The sequence below is a fragment of the Pinus tabuliformis genome, chromosome 8 (assembly GCF_031772625.1).
Source record: "Pinus tabuliformis cultivar Carrire ecotype Pingquan chromosome 8, CPIR1, whole genome shotgun sequence".
NCBI lineage: Eukaryota > Viridiplantae > Streptophyta > Pinopsida > Pinales > Pinaceae > Pinus > Pinus tabuliformis.
In genome coordinates, this window is record NC_142294.1 from 500,317,178 (window position 1) to 500,324,948 (window position 7,771).

General features: G+C 39.8%; 2 pseudogenes; both read left to right on the forward strand.

Annotated features, from left to right (window-relative positions):
- The first annotated feature begins 244 nt into the window (after positions 1 to 244).
- On the forward strand, positions 245 to 960 carry LOC149236277 (gamma-glutamylcyclotransferase 2-3 pseudogene; annotated as a pseudogene).
- Positions 961 to 6,313: 5,353 nt separating this feature from the next.
- Positions 6,314 to 7,029, forward strand: LOC149236278 (gamma-glutamylcyclotransferase 2-3 pseudogene; annotated as a pseudogene).
- The last annotated feature ends 742 nt before the right edge of the window (positions 7,030 to 7,771 follow it).

The following is a 7,771-nucleotide window of genomic DNA, read 5'->3' on the forward strand; positions in this document are numbered from 1 at the left end:
ATATTGAAGACATGAAAGTGCTCTTTTCAAATGCGGTGATTAATGCCAAGTGTCGAGTAGTTTTATATGCTACAAGGCCGCCATGGTTAGTGACACTGGGATAGAGATGTGGCGCAAAAGCTGGAAGGATATTGATTGATGTCGATTAAAAGACGAGTGCACTAGTGAATGGCATCTGGGAAAGATTGAATGGCATCCCCTGGAGGCTGTAGAATTGAGGGAGGTCGACGGCAAGGCGGAGAAGATGGTTCTGTCGGTGTTTGGTTACGGTTCCATAATATGAAAGGCGGGTTTCCACTATGACAAACAACGAGTTGGTTTCATCAAAGGCTACCGTCGTCTTTTCCATCAAGGGAGCACAGACCATAGAGGAACCCCTGCCAATCCTGGCAGGACTGTTACACTCGAGCCTCACGATGGTCACATCAGTCGAGGCGTTGCTTACAGGGTTTCTGAACAGGAAGCTGAAGATATTGCTTTATCTTATCTAGAAGTGAAAGAGAAGGAATATGATTAAAAGGCCTACGTTGATTTCTATTTTGAAGAGGATTCAACAGAGCCAGTTATATCTGGAGTCCCTGTGTTCATTGCATCAACAGACAAGAATTTGAATAAAAATTACCTGGGCCCTGTACCATTGGAAATGATGGCTCATCAAATTGTTGGAGCTGTGAGTCCTTCCGGGCCTAACATTGAATATCTCTTTAACTAGAGACAGTTTTACTTGAGATAGGTTGCAATGATAGTCACGTGATAGACCTCGCAAATGCAGTTAGGAAAGTATTAACATGCAAAGATGGAGATGCTACTTCAAATGGAGATGCAAAAGTACTGAATTTCAGTGTGAACTTCAGCAATTTGTTGTCTTATTCACGAGATTGCTTTAAAGGATATTTTGCCGAGCCTTTTGAGTACTATAACATGCGCTACCTCAATCTAGAATATCTCATTTGTGATTGAAGTGAATCATAGGATGTGGGGATAGTCTCTTTGTGGGGTTATGTTATCTAACAGCATATGCTCCCTTTGGATACTATTATTAAAGCGATGCCATTGGAATTGTTTCTGCAAGTCATTGGGTTTATGAAGAAAATTGCAGATTTGGTTGAAAGTTGTAAGCATAAAGTTTGCCTACGTAACCTCCCGGATGAAGAATTTAACAGTCTTATGGAGATACATGCAACTGGTCGTCTTTCTTAGTTCATTAATGTAAAAAGGCATTTAAAGTTACCCTGCCTTGTGATGGTCAGATGAAGTGGAATAGAGGATGTTGACACAGCTCCACTAGCTGTTCTGACCTATGCTATGGAGCTCAAAATTTACCTTGAAAAGCCTGAACCTCGTGCAATTACTTCATTGGCAGTCTAAGCATTCAATGTTGAAATTTTCCAACAGTCTCTTTCCATCTATATTTGACATTAGAGAATGGAATTTTTGAGAAGGGACACAGCCATCTATAATAGATGCTTCAAGAGATCAACGCGCACTTTTTAAGAATGTTCCAGCAGTTCTTATGGGAATTGGACTCATATGCAAGGGCTTTGTTCTATACCAACAGAAGGATCAAGATATTATTATTCACCTTGCTGTGGACGGTCTAGTACGTAGTAAATTACCTTACATGAATATTGTGGGAGGTTCTAAAAGTCTTTTAACAGAGGAGACAAGTTTTTCCTCAGGAGAAATATTTATTGCAAGCAAACCTTTTCTAAACAATCAAGTACTTAAGCTATGAACACTGACAATTATTTAGAAAACCAGAGAAGAAGAGTGTGTTTTCTTTAAATCACACAGCAGTTTCGTAGCGCGCTACGAAACTGCTGTAGGTGATGATTTAAAGCGCAGGGCAGCTAGTGTGATACTGTGAGCAGCTAGTTTGACACGGTGAGCGGGAGTTGTGGAAAAGGAACAGCTGTCTATCAAATACCACCTACAGCACATCAGAAACCTGGCATCATTCCATTCTTGGGGTTATTAAAAGATTTGGGAGCAGGCTGCTATATTTTAGGAGAATGTTGGGAGACAGAGATCGTTAAGATAGGAGCATCTCTTCTGGTCAATTAATGAGCCATCAGCGCTCTTAAGCATCCTAAATCAGCATCCATTGCACCTGTAGCTCAGCCATATCAGATTAATTGAAGGAGGACAGCTGTCAAAGCATTCAAGAAAGCATCAAGTCTACGAGGAGAAAAGAATTATTGTTTTAGTTTGATTAGGACTTTATGTAATTATAGTTTAGCATGTATGTAATTAATGCAGTTAGTTAAAGGCATGTAGGAGTAGTTAATAGGAGATTCGAACTCATTCTAGAGGGAGGAAATGTATTCCTATATATAGAAGAAATTAGGATGTAACAGGGGTTGGATGATATATACAAAAACAGAGTTTTTTAGAGCTTATGAAAAGACTGTTACAGTAATGGCAAACAGGGTTTTTTCTTCCCAAGATTCTCAATGCATCTTTTTGTTCAAATGTGATGGTGGTTTAGTTTCTTAAGGTTCTTTTTACAGCCTTGTTATGGTACAATCCCTCAGAATTCATATTATATGCTCTGACTTCCTGTGTGCTTGACAGGCTGTGGGTTTTGGTGAAGCATGTTTGAACATCACTCAGAATTCATTTTTAATGCTCTGACTTCCTGTATGTTCAGCAGGCTTTGATTTAGGTAAATTATGTTTGAACCTTTGATGATGCAAAGAGCCTTGGCTTCTATGAGATGACTGTGATTTGGTTTATTAACTGTGAGAGACTCCATAGCCCAATGAAGACTAATTTGATGTATGTCCAGCCAGCTATATTTTTATAAATGTGTGAAGAGTTAGCCCTCTAGTGTTTGAAGGATTTTGTCAAGAGTCATGAGAGAGCCCTCTCTGATTAGGAAGGCTAATTCCTAATCTAAAGTATGGTCTGAAACAGTTACATGAGACCTTGCTTGGTTGCAGTCCCTAGTACTGGTTTTGTGATAACATTTTGGTGCGTCTGCCGGGAGCTTAAGATTGAATTTCTGAAGGTAGCAGGAGTTCAAATGATTTTCAAGGCTGCAAAACTACCTTGGCGACTCCATTGTTGAAGAATTCAAAGTTATATATTCATGGTGATTCCACTGGAGTTATGAAAGACCCAGAAGCTGCCCTTCTTTGTTCAAGGTATGCATGCATAGATTTCTCAGGACTTCATGGTTTCCCAAACCATTTTCCCAAGGATGTTTATTTTCTAAAGAATGGTCCGAAATTTAACGGTGAAGACTTGAGTTTAACGTTGGAGCATATCTCAGATTTTTGTCATTTTGCACAGCTTCTTAGAATTAAACATGAGGATGTTTGCATAAGGTTATTTTATGATTCTTTCCAAGGGAAATGCAAACAGTGGGTTGAATGCTTGCCTGCCAAGTCCATTAAGTCATTGCCAGACTTTTGGCTTTTGTTCTTGGAGGAATGGATAGATAGGCCAGAGGTGGAAGTAAAATCTCCTTCAGTTGAAGGTTTTAAACAGTGGAATGATGATCATAATAAAGAAGAAACAAATGAATCCTTTTCTTTGTCCCTGTCCTCATATCTGGAATCTTTTGACTGTAAGTCAGAGGATAAAATGAAATTTTTTGATGAAATTGCCAAAGATATTGAGAAAGAAATTGAAGGTTTAGAAGGACAGATTCAGGCATACAATTTTCATGATCATGATTATTATTCTCAAAAGTTTCCTGTGACAGAGCGCAAGGAGACTATGCTGCTTCCATCCTCTTTCATGATTGAGGAACTGAACACTGTGATTGAAGATCAGTTTGCACAGCTGGAAAGTTTCAAGGAAGGACAAGCTGATCATGTGTTCTGGGACCCTATAGCTGATTATATGGAAGAGTTTTATTCTCCAGTGTTTCAGCTTACCTATGAAGATCAGAGACAGTTTCAGTGGCAGCGGTCTTTACACTATTATATCAGTTCTGAAATCCGATACAATCAAGGAAGATTTCAGTGGCAGCGGTCATTACACTGTCATATTGGTTCTGAATTCCGGGATAGGCAAAGAAATCAAATGTCAGACAAAGCAAAGGATTGGCTGCATTGGAAGTTTCATATTGATTGAGCTGAGGAAAGTTTGAATGGTTAGGGTAGGTAGGTAGAGGTAATTGCAAATAAGCTCAAGTTCAACTGAGCATTTTTCAGTAGGTATAGTTCTCATTCTCCTACAGTCATGCTTGTCAAGAAAAATTCAGTTTGTCAAAATGGATAAGGCACTGGAGCTGCATGTTCTTAGTGTACCACAAGGGCACACTATCCCTAGTGGAGCCACTGTTATCACTGAAAATGCTGTAGTAAAAATTTTTTAGCTTGGCTTAAAGTCAGAGCAGTTTCGCAGCGCCTGAATTCTGTTTAGCAGTTTCGCAGCGCTACCTGTTTGCGTGGTTTCGTAGCGTGCTACGAAATTAGGAATTGGTTCGAGTTTTCAGCGAAGGTCAATATCATAGCGTGCCTATTGTACAGAGTTCTGCTTTCTTTCAGAAATCTGCATCAAGTGGGAATCTCACAGGAAATGGCACAAGTATTTAGGATGTGAATCCAGCTTTTGGTTACTCAACATCCAACAGGATTTGTAGCAGCGGAAATTTCTTTATATGGGATTATACCTTCTTATTTGGAGGAAGGCTGCAAACATCTTTTAGGGACACGTACTTCATGCCATGAATGCTACTCATTTCAATGATGATAATGATGTGGAGAGACCTGCAAGTCTACAACCAATTCAATGAAGTTGCTTGGGCAATTCATGTGAAGGACCTGATAGCTCTTATTGCTTTTTCTTGCACTCTGTGTCTATTCCTCTGCACACAAAGATTCTCATATCCCCCACTTTACTCCTATATAACAAGAACACCTTAAGTCTTTGAAACCATTCAGGTGTTTGTGATTAATAAAGGGTTACCAAAAAGGGCAAAAGGTGTTGAGCGGAAAGGAATAGAAGCGCGTGCTGGCCTCTCTGGCTAGTCAGCTGTGCTCCATTTTGCAACTTTGGCCACCTTTTTATACACCCTCTCTCCATCGCTCTACCCAATGCCAGTATTTGGACAATTCCAGTGTTAATACTATTTTGTATTCCTTGTTCTTCAATATTGTTTTCTTGTGTGGCAGCAGTGTCCTCATTACCTATCAGGAGTATAACATGTCTTCTGTTTTGGCGAAAACTTGTGGAGAAGATGTAAAAGTGATTGCTGTACAACCCAAGTGTTTGGAACTCCCGTTCAAAATCTTTGGAGCAACAATTTCAACACTGATTTCTACAGAAGACAGCGCAGGCAAATATTCAACGAATGTCAAACTCAGCCGTGCTGTAGGAGATGAAAAAGCTACTTCAAAAGGTTGGAAATCATTCATGTGAGTTTTGTCAAGATGTGAGATAAAATCGCCAGAGCAATCTGAAGAGCTATTAGGATTGATTGTAGATTCTCTCAAGGTATTCGATGGTGTAGTTCTCCACGGTGGTCCAGAACCGAGACAGAGGTCACAACTCAGAAAATTGCTTTTGTTTTAGATAAGGCTTCAAAACATTTGCAACCAGATATTATTGCTTTAGTGACAAAGTTGACAGTTATTTTAGAACATTTATTGGCTGCTTAAGCATTATTGGATCGACTTAAAGAACCAGATACGTAGCTTGAGCTGTGGTTACCTGTTCATGCCGCATTAAGAAGGTTACAAATTGGGTTGTTATTAATTGTCTTCCTACTAAAAGAGTTCTTTAATTCAAGGAGAATTCATTAGAGGGTCAGATGCTGCTAGCAGACTCAAAGCAGTTTTGTGAAAAGCATGTTGTTTCTTTAGTTATCAATTTGTTTCCGAAGCTATTATGGGAGTTGAGGCATGACAAATCCAACGCATCCAATGCTGTATTAAACGTTCTTCTTCATATTGGTCGTTCTGCTCCTGTAGGTTCTATACTGCTTGCGGAATATATGAAATTACAGCCAACGTTACAAATAGGCAGCGTTGTGTTTATTTCTGCAGGGGATCACGTTTTTCTTAGACTGGGATACACAGCACCTCCTTAATGCACGTCGGTTCATTATTAATGCACATATTGAAGACATGAAAGTGCTCTTTTCAAATGCGGTGATTAATGCCAAGTGTCGAGTAGTTTTATATGCTACAAGGCCGCCATGGTTAGTGACACTGGGATAGAGATGTGGCGCAAAAGCTGGAAGGATATTGATTGATGTCGATTAAAAGACGAGTGCACTAGTGAATGGCATCTGTGAAAGATTGAATGGCATCCCCTGGAGGCTGTAGAATTGAGGGAGGTCGACGGCAAGGCGGAGAAGATGGTTCTGTCGGTGTTTGGTTACGGTTCCATAATATGAAAGGCGGGTTTCCACTATGACAAACAACGAGTTGGTTTCATCAAAGGCTACCGTCGTCTTTTCCATCAAGGGAGCACAGACCATAGAGGAACCCCTGCCAATCCCGGCAGGACTGTTACACTCGAGCCTCACGATGGTCACATCAGTCGAGGCGTTGCTTACAGGGTTTCTGGACAGGAAGCTGAAGATATTGCTTTATCTTATCTAGAAGTGAAAGAGAAGGAATATGATTAAAAGGCCTACGTTGATTTCTATTTTGAAGAGGATTCAACAGAGCCAGTTATATCTGGAGTCCCTGTGTTCATTGCATCAACAGACAAGAATTCGAATAAAAATTACCTGGGCCCTGTACCATTGGAAATGATGGCTCATCAAATTGTTGGAGCTGTGAGTCCTTCCGGGCCTAACATTGAATATCTCTTTAACTAGAGACAGTTTTACTTGAGATAGGTTGCAATGATAGTCACGTGACAGACCTCGCAAATGCAGTTAGGAAAGTATTAACATGCAAAGATGGAGATGCTACTTCAAATGGAGATGCAAAAGTACTGAACTTCAGTGTGAACTTCAGCAATTTGTTGTCTTATTCACGAGATTGCTTTAAAGGATATTTTGCCGAGCCTTTTGAGTACTATAACATGCGCTACCTCAATCTAGAATATCTCATTTGTGATTGAAGTGAATCATAGGATGTGGGGATAGTCTCTTTGTGGGGTTATGTTATCTAACAGCATATGCTCCCTTTGGATACTATTATTAAAGCGATGCCATTGGAATTGTTTCTGCAAGTCATTGGGTTTATGAAGAAAATTGCAGATTTGGTTGAAAGTTGTAAGCATAAAGTTTGCCTACGTAACCTCCCGGATGAAGAATTTAACAGTCTTATGGAGATACATGCAACTGGTCGTCTTTCTTAGTTCATTAATGTAAAAAGGCATTTAAAGTTACCCTGCCTTGTGATGGTCAGATGAAGTGGAATAGAGGATGTTGACACAGCTCCACTAGCTGTTCTGACCTATGCTATGGAGCTCAAAATTTACCTTGAAAAGCCTGAACCTCGTGCAATTACTTCATTGGCAGTCTAAGCATTCAATGCTGAAATTTTCCAACAGTCTCTTTCCATCTATATTTGACATTAGAGAATGGAATTTTTGAGAAGGGACACAGCCATCTATAATAGATGCTTCAAGAGATCAACGCGCACTTTTTAAGAATGTTCCAGCAGTTCTTATGGGAATTGGACTCATATGCAAGGGCTTTGTTCTATACCAACAGAAGGATCAAGATATTATTATTCACCTTGCTGTGGACGGTCTAGTACGTAGTAAATTACCTTACATGAATATTGTGGGAGGTTCTAAAAGTCTTTTAACAGAGGAGACAAGTTTTTCCTCAGGAGAAATATTTATTGCAAGCAAA